The 13141-nt window shown below is 39.7% G+C and overlaps 1 long non-coding RNA gene across 1 annotated transcript; it reads left to right on the top strand.

Moving 5' to 3' along the window:
- Positions 1–529: 529 nt before the first annotated feature.
- LOC144299572 (uncharacterized) lies at positions 530–7974 on the top strand. The gene is made up of 3 exons (XR_013366264.1): positions 530–734; positions 5474–6250; positions 7225–7974. It is a non-coding gene; the product is annotated as an uncharacterized LOC144299572 (long non-coding RNA).
- Positions 7975–13141: the final 5167 nt, after the last annotated feature.

The following is a 13141-nucleotide window of genomic DNA, read 5'->3' as shown; positions in this document are numbered from 1 at the left end:
GGTGATGGGATTTCAAAGGGACATCCTAGGATCCTTGAGAAAGACAGTCGTGGGCTGTAAAACTGACAAGATGTTTTTTAAAGACTTACTTCTTGAAGGGGAAGAGGAAGAGTTTACAAGTTTTTTTAAGTAAATGGTCTCAGAAAAAGGGAGGGGAGGCACCTCATTGATTGGGACACAGGTTCTATGGTGGCTAGAGTGAGAAAGAAGTTGAGGTGGAGACAAGTTTAACCAAGCTGAGGGGAATGGGAAGCCCCCTTGGTCACAGGTAATCAGCAGGCACTCAATCAGTGCAGACTGCTATTACTACTATGGTTACAGCCACTTCTGATATGGCTACAACGGTCACTCATAAAGACATCCAGCCTTTTGTAGCGTTTTCAGGAACATACACAACTCTATCTGATTTGTTTGTCTTCCCGCTTCACTCTGTACAGAAGGTCTCTTCCATGACCAGATTCCATCAACCAAAATTCTGCATTCCATGGAGCCTAGAAAATTCAGTTTAACTACCAGTATGGACTGAACTGCCTCCATGGTCCCTACCCATGTGCACAAGTCCTAACATCCAAGGTGATGGTATTTGGAAGTGGGGCTTTGGGGAAGTGATTAGGTCTCCAAGACGTCATGACAATGGGGCCCTGGTGATGAAATTGGGGTCTTTATGAGAGAGTCTGCTCACTGTCCTTCTCTGCCATGTGAGGGCCCAGGAAGAGGGTGAGGAGCCACCACAGGTAAGAGAGGAAGAGGACCTTCCTGAAAACCCAGCCCTGCTGGCACCCCAACCCCAGGCTTTCAGCTCCAGAACTTCTCTGGTTGAAGCTACCGTAGTTTATGTCTATGGTGTTCTGTTAAGGCAGCCCCAGCAGGATGATACAACTGGCCACTCCAGAGAAGTCTTTCCCAATCTCCTCAGATCGAAACACGACAATATCAATGTTGTTAGTGGTGCTGTTACAAGGACTAGTAAGGCAATGGGAAGGACAACCACTTACAGGTGTTTCCTGCATACTGGGAACTGTTTGAGGCACTTTGGACCTATTTCTCACTTACTCCTCATAACAATTTTGTATGACAAGTGTTCCTTTTATCAATAATTTACAAATGTGCAGAGTTTCAACATGGTTAAATAATGGGGTATATAGAAAATTCTGATTTCTCTGAATTATAATATGTTTTATATATATATGTTGATTCCCTTATAGTATTATTGCTACCCCATCAGACTTTACCGTAGGATTTTTAACTATTTTCAATAGTTGCCAGCCGTTTAAGATAAAAAGATGAATATACAACACAAACGTCTTGAGGTGACTCAGATAACCTTGTGATCAAAGAGAATCGGAGACCTGTGAGCACTGTCAGCAATAGGAATACAGAGTGATGGGGGAAATGGCCATCTGGCCAGCATCTGTGCTCTCGATGAGGCTATTGAGTTGCACGCATTGTGTCCTCAACTATTGAAATTACTCCATTGTTGGAATAACAGAAAAAAAAATAAAAGCAGAGCAAAATGCACAAATTATTTTTGTACATATTGTATAATCATTTTTGTACATATTGTAACTCTTTCATTTTCAGATAGGACAGGAAAGTGCAAAGACCTCAAAAATAATTAGATGAAAATTACACATTATTCAGTTAATAAAGTCATAAAAATATAGCAAGAAAATGAGTTGGAAAATAAGTTTGGTGAATTTATTCATACATTATAAAGGATTACATTATAAAGGATTCATACATTATAAAGAATTGTTAAAAAGAGATGGAAATTTAATAATTGTCAATTTAAGGTAAAAGCTACAATGGTGTAGCATGCGCACCTGGGAAATTTAATGACTTCATTACCAGCCTGACCAAATGTCACCTGGGAACTACTATAACCATACTGCATATTGTTAATGGTCACCCAGTACAAGGACTCAAGGTAAACAAGGAGGCAGAGTGTGTAGGGATTCAGAGCCTGGATGTGCAAACACTTTGGAAACTGTTTAGCATAACCTGCTGAAGTTGAATAAAAACCTCTTCAGTAGCACAGATATGCACATAACAGAAATAAAAACACAAATTCATGTAAAATATGCACAGTAATATTTACATCAGCAATATTAATGTTAACCAAAAATGGGAGGAAATCTAAAAGCATATCCACAATAATAGAGTTAAATGTTTTGGCACAGTCATAAAAACGGAATGTAAGAGGTTTCTCGTTGAATATGCTAGTAATTAGTCATGTGTAGCTATTTAAATTTTCAAGAATTAAAATTAAAAGCTAAGTCATTCTGTCTACTAACCACACTTCAAGGGCTCAACCAATAGCCATGGGTCACTAGCGGTTGACACATGGAGAGTGCCCCTATAGAAAATGTCTATTATTGCAAAATAGTCTGTTCAAGAGTGTTGCTTATAGCAAAGAAAATAAAAGCATTATTATGTACTTTCATAAAAATCTCACAAAAACGATGAGCTAAAACATTTAGATGTGGGGTGACTGAGTGATGCAGTAGAGTGAGTATCTGACTCTTGGTTTCAGCTCAGGTCAGATCTCAGGGTCGTGAGATGGAGCCCGCGTCCTTACAGTGTCTCCTTCCCTCTGTTCCTCTTGCCTGTGCTCACTCACTCTCTTAAAATAAATAAATATTTTTTTAATATAAAAGAATAGATTTAAAATTACATACTGTAAAAAATACATACTGTATGGTTATAATTATTTTTTTAAGAAACTCAGGTTGTTTTATAATAGGACTGGACAATTTAGCCAGTTCATCTCAGGGGCAGGATATGAAAGTTTTAGCTCCTCTACATCGTAGCCAACACTTGGTATGCTCAGTCTTTATTTTTAGTCATTCCAAGATAATCAGATATACAATGTGCAAATGTTTCTACTTCCTAGGGTCCATTAATTTTCATATACAGTATGTGGTTTGAATCAATGTTTTTCTTTTTTTTTTTTTTTAATATGGACATCCAGTGGTTTGTAGCAATGGCTAGCCTTCTTCCACGTGATCACTCAGTACTTTTCACTTCTGTAAAAAAATCAGTTGACATATTTACTAGGTCCTAAGACTCGACTTTATTAGATATGTTCTGCCTACAGCCACCATATTAGAAATGTGATTTACTTTCAAGACGTATAGGGGCAGACGGGCAGGGAGGTAGGTAAATGTATAACTAGACACATCAGTACATTTGGAAAACTGTTAACGGCTGGAGAGTCTGGGGGGAAAGGTCCAGGTGTTTTCTGGACAATACTGTCACATTTTCATGCATTCACAGTTGGTCACACTAAAGAGCTAAATGACAAGAAAAAAAAAATTCTAAAACTACTGTGATTTTGCACATAACAGTAACTTTTTACATAAGGAAGGGATGATTCCAAACTTGGTAAGGTATATTTACTTAAATGTGCTTTATAAACCCGTTGATACTATTTTTAAAATTTTATTTATTTATTAGAGAGAGATAGAGAGAGGGCACACGTGTACACGCTGTGGGGAGGGGCCGAGAGAGAGGGAGAAGCAGACTCCCACCTGAGCAGGGAGCCCGACGTAGGACTTGATCCCAGGACTGCTGGGATCATGACCTGAGCCAAAGGCAGATGCTTCACCAAGTGAGCCACCCAGTGCCCCAATGCTATTTTTAAATGTTTGGAAGCGGCATGGGAAGAGTACATTTTAAAAAGCTTATATTGACCATATATTCAAATAAATATTTGATCTCATGTCATGACTATCATTGACATAGATTTACATGTTGACATATTTATTGTTAAGTGACTAATATTATATATGCTATTTTTCTAAAAAGTGAACACAATTCATGAAGTAACAGGTTTTCAACAATTCAGTATCTTCAAGGTCTTTTCTTTTTTCTTTCTTTTTTTTGCAATACTCATGTTCCTACGAGAGACGTTAAATCTATATTCTAATTTCACGGCACAAAAGCACGGACATTGTGAGTGGGTATTGCATTCATGAGACCATCAAGTCCAGTCTCAAGATTGTTTCACAATGAAGATGGGTTCTCTTTTCTTATACCGACTTTGCAGATCATAGCAGCCCTCAATTATTTTCTAGTACACTACAAAGTCTCAAAAAGTGTAAATAATGACCTGAATTCTAATAACCTTCAAATTTGACCTATCTGTATACAAAAAGAACAAGCTTGATTTGTATTTTTGTTCTTTCTGTCTATATAACACTGACACCCATATAGTGTGTTGCTATTAGAATTTAAGAAAGATTAATAATTATTCTTTTGTTGTTGTGTCAGAAAAAAATATTTCCAGTATCTTCCTGGAAATCCTACTATTCGAACTTATCAAAAGTCTTGTTGTTTCAATTTGCCAAAACCATGTGCTGAAGAGCAACGGGAAGTTTTAGAGATCTCTAAAATTGGGTTATTGTAAAGAAAAATCCTAAGGAGATACTAAATATAAATACTAAGCCAATTTATTTATACTTTCCCCAAATTGTTGACTGGGTTTTACCCAGTAATCTGAATATCCACATCTAAACACTAGATCGGAGAGAGGAATGGTCACAAAGATATGGTTATTGCTAAGCCTGTTGATTATTTTACAACAACTTGGGGAAATGTAACATTTAACCTCTTTTGTTCACTCAGCATCAGAGTAGTCATGAGCACCCAGAAAAGTGGTCATTCTGCTCAGGAATAATATCAGAAACCAAATGAAATGATTTTTAAAAAATGAATGAGGAGAACGATTTGGAGAATAATGTTTTATGTAGTCAGATAATGCTCTATAACCGTATCTTACATGAGCATTGAAAATATAGCTTGGAACAGGGGCAAATTAGTGTTTTCAGGAATGGAATGTATAAGGACTTGATAAGCATAATTATCATCTGTTTAAAAAAAGGAAAGAAAGGGAATTTAACTAAAAATGGTAAGTACAGGCACAGTGATTATAGCCAGCAAACACTTGGTACTGAAGTCTTTCATAGTCTAGACAGTTTTTAGGCATACTTCTATTTTAATGACTACAGTTTAACTTTTAATGATTAAGTATAAGAACAGAACAAATTGGCAGTTGATATTTTCAATAATAAATCAGTTTAAAGAATAAGCAAATTTATGGAACACCTTACTCGAATGTATTTTTTAAAAATATTTTATTTATTTATTCATGAGAGACACAGAGGGAGGCAGAGACCCAGGCAGAGGGAGAAGCAGGCTCCATGCAGGGAGCCCGACGTGAGACTCGATCCCGGGACCCTGGGGTCACTCCCTGAGCCAAAGGCAGACGCTCAATCCCTGAGCCACCCAGGTGCCCCTGAATATGTTTTTGCAAAGCTTTTCATACACTGATATACCTAAGGTCACAAAAGTGCTCCCGTAAGACTTATTTAAAACTTTAAATCATAGAGTTGAAATAGTCTGGCCCTGAGTTAAATAAAAATATTCTCATGAGACAAATGACTCTTTTTTTTTTTTTCTTTTTTGGCCTCAGAATATTTATCCTCTGAAATGCTGTGAGTTTTTTAAGTGAACACACTGCCGGAGGAGCTGGTTAGGACTCACAGCACTGTGGAGCCCAGTGTACAGAGAGCTGCCCCACACCCCGGCCCTGCACACAAAGCCTCCCGCGCTGCAACACCCCCCAGAAGACTGCTGCTTTGTCACAACCCATGGGCCAGGACTGGCATCATTATCACCAATGGCCGGTAGCAGACACCTGTGTTCCCTCCTATACAGTCTGTGGGGTTGAACATCTGTCAAGACACACGTGCACCCTTACCATGTCCTACAGAACCTAACCCTGTGCTTTGCCCTGTTATCCCTCCCTCCCCAGCCCCTGCCATTCACTGGTCTTTTACCGTCCCCACCACTGCATGTCTTCCAGGAGGTCACATAGTTGAGATGCACAGATCTTCCCAGGCTTCCTTCCTTCCTGAGCCGGAAATTCCTGCGTGACTTCCCCTGTATGGAGGCACCGCTGAATCACCTGCTAACCTCCTGAAGACTGTCTTCCAAGTCTTGGCAATTCTGACAAAAGGCTGCATAATTATGACAAAAGTCATAATCCGTATGCAGACTCCGTATGGACATGTTTCCAACTCCTTCAGGAGGTGCCAAAGAGCACAGTCGCTGGATTGTGCGGCAAGTGTCTTCCCAAGTGGCTGCACCACGTTGCTTTCCAAACCAGCAGCCAGGGAGAGTCCCCTTGGTCCCCCATCCCCTATAGGGCTCGCTGTGCTCAGCATTCGAACATTTGCCCCCATGCTAGGTGAGTAGTGAGACTTTCTTTTGAAAAATACTTTGGATACCTTCTAAAATTAAGTAGAAACCCCCCCACCTCCAAAAAAAATTAGTATCCTTGATGATGGAGTATTTCTACCCATTATCTAGCACAGAAACACACTGGCAAACGTGTCCAGTCTCCTTCCTTGTACTTTCTGTAGAACGTAACATGTAGAGCATTTTTATTTTCCTTCCTTCCTTTTCCTTTCATTTTTTTTTTTTAATAACCTGAAACTTTTGCTTGAAATAAGATAGCCAGTCTCTACCCACACAGCAGTTTACTGTGGGAGTCGTGGACCCTGACTTTGAACAAGCGCCCTGGTGGCCTAGGCAGTGTGACCTGACTCCGGGCCTCCTCGGTCTACACCACTCACTCTCAGAGTCCTGGAATGCTGGAAATGATTACACGGGAAGGGCCCCTAGAGGTAAAAAGCACATAAGGGAGATTGGCGAAGATACTCTTGAAAATTGATGAGGGATGTAAGCACCATACTTCTGGACAGAAAGGAGATTTTAGAATCGGATTTGTAAGTCTGTAAATACTTTAGACATCTGGCTTTGGAAGGGAAAACAATCTGACTTTCCAAATTCTCTCTCAACTGTCCAATCACATATGCCAAGTGGTTGGATTTCAGACAGAAGCTCAAAGCTGACATTCTCTTCGGTAATAATTAGGCATAAGTCATACCAATTTCCCAGTGATTTCTCAGATTGTTCGTTCTTCCTCTTTTTAACCCACAAGAGTTCCTATTTTTTATGGAAAGGAAAATGGATCCATTTTTTCAAATCCTAAAAACAACTTGAGGAATGCATTGCTGTCATCGCTTTCCTGAGGCTGATTTGTATAACATGTACTTCCTGGCTTCCTTTTTTTTTTTTTTTTCCCCCAAAATCTCTCTTTGGATTACAAAGCAGATACTCTTTTTTTTTTTTTTTTTTTTTTTTTTTTTTACAAAGCAGATACTCTTAAGTTTATGTCATCTCTTTGAACTTATGAAGCTTATTACTGCTCCTGGGCATGGAAAATTTGTACAGAGGAATGGATGCGCTTTGGAGAGCCCGGGTTTAACTTGGAGCACTACCATTCATCGGCTCTACCATGCTGAACCATCAGATTTCGTGAGTAACGATCCTTTCACGTGCAAACACGAAGGTTGCAGTTTCCATCTCACTATCCTTGTCACTTTGCTAGGACTATCGATGGAGATAAAAGCATAGTGTGAACTCTTCAGAGTCACCTGCACATCAGAGGATAAAGAGTAGGGACGATGAGGAACATAAGGAGTGGTCACTTCACTTGTAGTTTCAAGGTCAAAGTGCTCAGGCAATTTGTTGTTATTTGGTTTTTTTTTTTGTTTGTTTTGTTTTGTTTTAACAATTTATTTATTTATTTATTTATTTATTTATTTATTTATTTATTTGAGACAAAGAGAAAGAGAGGCAGAGACATGGGCAGAGGGAGAAGCAGGCTCCATGCAGGGAGCCCGATGCGGGACTCGATCCCAGGACCCCACGACCACGCCCTGAGCTGAAAGCAAAAGTTCAACCGCTGAACCACCCAGGAGTCCCTGTTCAGGCACTTTGACATCAGAAGTGCCATCTCGTCAAACAGATGCACCATCCTAGAGAATTTTTACATAGCCAGGTGTTTAAAGTTTAAATTGCAGGCTAGCAGTTGGTATCTTGTTAGTTTTTATTCTCGAATAGGTCCTTGTTAGTGTCTACCCTCAAATAAATTCTTCTTAACATTTATCCTCAAATAAACTCTCTAAAAATTCTCAAGATAATTCACATGGATTCTGAATTCTCCCATAGCTGAGATACGACTGTTAGCTGCATTAAAGGGATGACTATTTCTTGGACTGTTTTTATTGGCTCAGAATGGATCAACTTAGATTTATGTGAGTAAGCGGTAATTACGGACCTTTTGAAATTAATTTGAAGGGTTATGGCTAATGAAAACATTTACATAAAAATTGGATTTGTGTTGCAATGAAGTCAGATCAGAGGTATTTTGTTCTGAGTTACTCAAATGTTTTTTCCCATTACAATTTTATTATTTCATATTAACGGTAGTTACATAAATTCGCTTTCCTCGTCCCTGGTTGGTTGTGTCCTGCCATCATACTCTCACAAAGACATTCCTGTACACTTTTCAGTTGACTCTACCCTCTTGGATGGATCGAATTAATGTACAACTCTCTTTTACATTGAGCTTCTAAAAATACAAATACTTGGCAAAATTGTGATTAACACACGTCTTTGTCAGTTCAGGCTGCTATAACAAATCATCTTCTTCCTCCAAGTTCATCCAGTGAACAATCTCCACTAACACAGTTCGATGCAACTGCCGTGGCTTTTTCTAAGATCGCAGCAGTTTTACCCAGTATCGTTTCGTACCATCAGTGAGAACAGCAGCAGAGAAAAAATGTGACCAGCATTCCATATTATTATGCAAATAGCATTTATGTTAAGGAGAGACACCCCAGAAAGGTCTCAGGGCCTCTCAGGAATCCACAGAGCGCTCAAAGCTTGCTGCGCAGAACCCTGAGAAGATGCCGTGGCCCTCAGATGAGAACTTCACTCCGGTGCTTAGCAAATCGGGCTGTGCTCTCTGTTTATTGAGACAGAGAAACAAGCATTTGCCAAAATGGTAGCTGCAAATAAATGTGCCCACCCCCACATGAACCCATCTGGAAGAGCACCTGCACTCTATGCCAACCTCAGTCCTTCTCCAAGGCTTGTCCAACTTCAGCAGAAGTCCAAATGAGATGCATTAAGACTCATTCAATTTACACTTTCGAAGTCTTTGAGAGCAAAACTAATGCTGGTGACTCCCCAGGAAATATGGCATATCTTTTGGGTTACAATTCTAACATATAGGGAAAGTTGTAGGAACTCCCACGACTCTTCCTTCAATTTTAGTCCTCAATGCACAGATTCTATCACCAATGTGAAGATGCCGTCGAAAGTATGCATTTAAGGACAGGACAAATGACTCCAGATCAAGAGTAATTTTCTGTTAAAAATATTAACTAAGATATAAAGATGCTTGCCATCCACTTCAGTCCAACAACACATCATGATCAACCAGCTGTCCGTGAAGACCCTTGTAGGTCAAACCAAAACATTATTTCTTTGGTACCATTACCTGCTATGGAGACCACACTCTGTCTCTTGGTTAAATGTCCCGGCCACACCAGAATCTACCAATTTCTAACGAACTGAGAAGCCCATTTCAACAGCAGTGGCTCCTGTCTTTGTTCCTATTTCTCAAGGACATCCATTATTGTGCTTTTGAAGGATGCAAGCGTTCTCTTCATATCTTTCTCCATGCCTTGGGGAAAGGACAATTTCCAAGGCCCAGAGGGGATGCCCAAGGAATGTATTCCACGCCAGAGCAGAATTCCTGCCCAGGTGCATTTTATAGCTTTTTTGGATTATTGCTGCTGAGCATTTTCCATTCTTTCTTTCTAAATAGTAGTTGTGTGTGTGTGCGTGTGTGAGTGTATTCATCAGCTTGCGCCGCATAACAAAATACCACAGCCTAGGTGGCTTAAATAACATAAGTTAATTTTCTCACAATTCTGGAGGTTAGGAATCCAAGATCAAGATTCCAATGGAGGGATCCCTGGGTGGCGCAGCGGTTTAGCGCCTGCCTTTGGCCCAGGGCGCGATCCTGGAGACCCAGGATCGAATCCCACGTCAGGCTCCCGGTGCATGGAGCCTGCTTCTCCCTCTGCCTGTGTCTCTGCCTCTCTCTCTCTCTGTGACTATCATAAATAAATAAAAATTAAAAAAAAAAAAAAAAAAAAAAAAAAGATTCCAATGGATTCTGCTTCTGGTGAAGATTCTCTTCCTGGCCTGCAGGTGGTCACCTTCTCGCCATGTCCTCACATGGTCTTTCCTGGTGTGTGTGTGGAACAGAGAGCGAGAAAGTTCTCTGATGTCCCCTCTTATGAGGATAATAATCCTCTTGGATCAGGGCCCAACCCTTGTGACCTCATTTAACTTTATTTTCTTCCTTAGAGACCCCACCTCCAAATACAGCCATCCTGAGTATTAGTACTCTAACATATGCATTTGGGAGGAGACACAAACATTCTGTCATAATTGTGTGTGTGTGTGTTTTCTAGGGGGAAAAGGGTAAGAACAGATACTTGGGAAGTCAGAATGTGGATATATGTCTTTTAAAATAGGGTAAGGCTTGGGCCTATAGCCAACCAATTAAACATTACTCATTCTAGCCTTTCTTATAGCTAGAATAATTTCTCAATAAATAGAATATGAGCAGAATTGTTAAGTGGGAATTTCCACACTGCTTTCTTGAAAAGAAGTCACTTATCTTCCAGACACTCGTCCCTCTTTCCCCAGTCTGGAATGTGGGTATGGAGGTGACCTGGCTCCACAAGCAGACGAGGACAAGTGTTTCAGGGAAAGTGTCAGAGAGATAGAAGAAATCTGTCTCTGAATGACCTCATGATCAGAGCTGTTTTAGGAACCTGTTCTTGTCATCTCTGTGCTATTACGTGACAGAGAAAGAAACTATCTTGTTAGAGCTTTTGCATTTTGATGTCTTTTGGGTTCTAGCATTTTAGGCTCATCCCTGATTAATACCATGGAAGAATACTAATTATCAAGGATTAATATTCCTCAGCCTCAATTAATATTTATACTTTCTACCATCCATGCATATTCTCAAATATCATTTGCTTAGAATTTTGAAAATTGTTCATATTTCTCATAGAACAAAGTCCTGCTCTAAGGGTTCTGGTTCTTCAATCCTATTTTTCAAAGACTGATATTCCAGTCATTCCACGGCTCTGAATAATTGATATAAATTGTTGCACAGTTGATTTGCTCTTAGCAAAGGCTCTGAAGACTGCAATTGATCGCTAAGACAGATGACATAGTCTGCCCAGTTATGCTATAACATGGTTGGGGGCTGCATGATGATAATGGTCTCAGGCTCAATTTCAAGAGCAGTATTGAAATTATTGGCTCTTCGAAAAATAATGTCATGTTGCAATTTGTTCTACATCCTCTCCTTAAAACTCTACATGCTTTGTGAGTAAAATATCTATTATGTGACACTATATAAATGCAGTTTGTGACGAATAATCTATTCCTGTTAAATTAGAATTTACATATGTACTGAATATTGTCTCAACGTTCTCTACCCTCATAATTTTGCTTATATTATCAATTCATCTACTGTTTGACAAATAGCCATTAGGTGGCTGCCACCTGTCAGCCATTTTGTGAGGCTCTTGGAGACGGTTTATTGAATAAGATAGTTTCTAGAAATGCTATATTTAAACCTCTGTCCATAACTAAATCCCCTCTGATATTTCAAGTCCAAACGTGTTCTTTACCAATTTCTGAAAGTCCATTTCATGGCAGTAATTACAGGCAGTAAACCACAGTGGCAATAAAGCAGATCTCAGAGTCAGAAAGACCCTAGTTTATTTTTTATTTTATTTTATTTTTAAGATTTTATTTATTTATTCTTGAGAGACACAGAGAGAGAGAGAGGCAGAGACAGGCAGAGGGAGAAGCAGGCTCCACGCAGAGAGCTCCTGCAGGGAGCAGGTTCCATGCAGGGACTCGATCTGGGGTCTCCAGGATCACACCCTGGGTGCAAGGTGGCACTAAACTGCTGAGCCACCCAGGATGTCCAAGACCCTAGTTTAAAATGATACATACAACTCAAAATCATCGAATGGAACTGGGAAAATTAATAAAGCATTGTGAAATTCAGTTTACTTAACTGTTAAATGCGGATGGTGACACTTGATAATATGGTTGTTCTAGGGCTAAAGCACAACAGCCTCGATTCTCTACATCCTCCTGGCTGCTGCCCTGGTGTAGGTTCTGAGAAGAACTTCCCGCAGGCTTGTTGACTTCTACCCACTTTTAAACATGGAATATCTCAACCTTCAGTCTCAAGTCCTTTTCTTTTTCACCCTATGCTTGCTCCCCCAAGTGACTTCATCCATATCCGTGACTGAAGCATTGACCTAAACACAGAAGTCCCCTAACACTGTATTACCAGTACAGGTGTTTCTTCTACATTTAAGCAATTTACAAGTAATTTCTATTGATTTATCATCAAATCTCCTCTTTTTTGCTGCTGTCAAATGTCTCTTTTGAAGACGTATAGCTGATTTTTTTTTTCCTGTTAGTATATTTTTCACCCCTTGATTTTCCATTTGTTCTTTCTAATTTTGGTTTTCTCCAGTCTGAGACTGTTGATCTGCTTGTAGGTCACTGTCATATATGACTTTAACTCTCTAAAGATATACTTTTTAAGAGTTGTGTTAAGATCAAATCTGTTAATTCACACATCTGGAGTTTCTTGACAAAGCTGCTATGGAGTGCCCTTTTTATCCGTGTTTCCAATTTTTATTCTCTTCTCAGCTCTAATAGTTTTTATTGTATATTGGATATCAAGGAAGAAATATTATAAAGACTCTGGTCTATGTTCGCTTTTGCAGTTTGTTGATACTGTTTTAGGAGGAAGTTGGGTTGGTCAGCCTCCAATTGCAGATTGCTTCCTTTGCGTTGGTTAATGGCTGGAATATCTGCTCAAGTTCTTTGAGCTCTCTCATGTGTGCCTTCTACTTGGAGTCATTGGTTTTTTTTTTTTATTTTTTAAGATTTTATTTATTTATTCATGAGAGACACAGAGACAGAGGCAGAGATATAGGCAGAGGGAGAAGTAAGCTCCCCTAGAGGAGTCAAATGCAGGATATAATCCCAGGATCCCAGGATCATGACTTGAGCTAAAGGCAGATGCTCAACCACTGAGCCACCCAGGTGCCCATGCTTGGAGTCATCTCTTTTATGAGTGGTTCAGTGGTCTTCTAATGCTGTG

Source organism: Canis aureus, chromosome 27 (genome assembly GCF_053574225.1).
Source record: "Canis aureus isolate CA01 chromosome 27, VMU_Caureus_v.1.0, whole genome shotgun sequence".
Classification (NCBI taxonomy): domain Eukaryota; kingdom Metazoa; phylum Chordata; class Mammalia; order Carnivora; family Canidae; genus Canis; species Canis aureus.
Note: the sequence above shows the minus strand (reverse complement) of the source record. Positions and strands in the feature narration are given on the sequence as shown.